Genomic DNA, 2,052 nt, shown 5'->3' on the forward strand with positions numbered 1-2,052 from the left:
TCAAAAATGTGCTTCAAGTAGATTTCAGCTTCTGGACATGTTTTGAACATTTGTCTCTCACCCTGTATGCTGAGTCTGTCCTACTGACATGCTATCCTGGCCGAGGATTGAATCCAATCTGGTTGGCTGAGAGCAGTGACCTCCCAACTCATTAATGTCACTGCCCTTTCTTAGGGTTGGACCTTGCCTCTGCCATCCCTCATACTGACTGACAGGTCCACTTAACCTACAGCAGCCAAGGCACTCACCAGAAGTGGACCGGAAGCCCTGGTTCCCATTCTACCCTCTTGTTCAGGACCACTCAAAGATCTATTCTAATACAGGCTGCCAGCCAAGCTTTGCCTTCATGAACTTGGTAATTTGGACTCTGGCCCCTCCTTAGAAGCAAACAGCTCTTTCTTCACTCCCAGCCATCCTACCCAATATGTTCCTTCTCCTTAGCAAGGTTTCTTCTAACAGCAGACACACCTGCAGCGATGAGGAGGCAGAGTGAGCAATGTGAGGCGGTGTTCACTCGCGGGCAAGTGGGTCTCCAGGCAAGCTGAGAGGCAGAGACAGCCAGGACTCTTGGGACCACTGTGCTGGAGTTTCTGGCATCCAGTCCCAAGCATCATGTTGAAAAGCAGGCAGGGACAGCCACCGTGTTTTGCTAGATCAGTCCTGTGAAGTGGGAGGGCATTTCTCCTAGTTGTTATGTAAAACTTCCAAGTCTGGGTCTCTGGTCCTCCCTGTAAAGGGCCTACTTTTTTTTTTTTTTTTTTAAGGCAACAGATCTTTATTAAACACCTGCGAAGTTACTAGGAGGAGGCCATGATGCTGGGCACACTGTCAAAGTCCATCTTCTCCATGATGTTCTTGGGCTACACATGAAGATGTGGCCCCATTCATCAGCCCTCCAGCCTACTTGCTCACCACACGTCTATTTTAGCTGACTGTCCGGGTCAGGTCTCCGAGCATCTCCTCCAGCAGCCAACGATGATGTGCTGATAAGTAATATCCACAACATGGCAGATAAATTAGATAAATTTCCGGGCAGAATCTTCAAAACCAGTTATATTTTCCAAAAGTTACATGTTTTCATCCAGGGCTTGCCAGAAAGCCTGGAAGTGGCAGGTCTCAAAGGTACAAAATCTGGGCCATTCTTCTTGATGGGCCTGGTCAATTGTGAAGTTACTATGAGGCAGGCCGCGTGGTGAGAGCCTTTAGCAGGATCTGGGCGGTGATCATGGGCCTGAAAGAAGGCTGGATAGAACTGCTACCACTTCAGGACAACCAGGCTGGCTTCCAGATCATAGGCATTCTCCTGGCCTGTGTCTCCACATAATGCTCCAGGGGGGCCAGATTCTCAGAACTGTGTCCTTGAGCAACTTGTCCACGTTCGCTCTCATCTGCTCAAACTCTGCTGTGACTGCTGTGGCTTTCCACCCAAGGGATGGAGCCGAAGTACCGGCAGGTGCGGGGTCCTCGAGAAAAGGAAGTGATCTGGCCTACTGTCTTTTAGTAAAACTTTTCTGCTTAAACTAGCCAGAATGGATTATTTTGTCTGGAACTAAGAGCACTGAATTTACCATCTTCCAACATGTTGTGATCTTTGAATCATTCAGAAAGTCCTACAGCCATAGACCGTTTATTTAATTTTTGTTCATAGATCCTGACAGGTAGTACTATTAATACTGAAGATTATCATGAGCTCTACTGTACTAGTAGAAAACTAACAAGTACCATTCAGTAATGTTAAAAACAATGACCAGACATAATAAATGTATTATTGATAATAAAAGGCTTTCGCTGTTAAAAAGCAAATTTATGGTTTACTTTAAAATTTTTATTTTCATCTCCCTTTTGGCATTTCTATTTTGGGGGGAGGTTTATAAGAGTTCACAATAATACACATATGTAATTTATGAGCATTCTGGAAATACATGAAAAAAAAATACTGAATAGTATGCATAACCAAAAAAAAAATTGGAAACCTCTGCTGTAAATTCAAAGTATTCATTCTTAAAGAGGCCTTAAAGAACATCTAATCTAGTAGTTTGTAAAAATGTTTGA

At 44.3% G+C, this 2,052-nt stretch overlaps 1 pseudogene; it reads right to left on the reverse strand.

Moving 5' to 3' along the window:
- Positions 1-797: 797 nt before the first annotated feature.
- On the reverse strand, positions 798-1,581 carry LOC103286799 (eukaryotic translation initiation factor 3 subunit K-like; annotated as a pseudogene).
- Between the last annotated feature and the right edge of the window lie 471 nt (positions 1,582-2,052).

Source organism: Eptesicus fuscus, chromosome 3 (genome assembly GCF_027574615.1).
Source record: "Eptesicus fuscus isolate TK198812 chromosome 3, DD_ASM_mEF_20220401, whole genome shotgun sequence".
In the NCBI taxonomy this organism is placed as follows: Eukaryota; Metazoa; Chordata; class Mammalia; order Chiroptera; family Vespertilionidae; genus Eptesicus; species Eptesicus fuscus.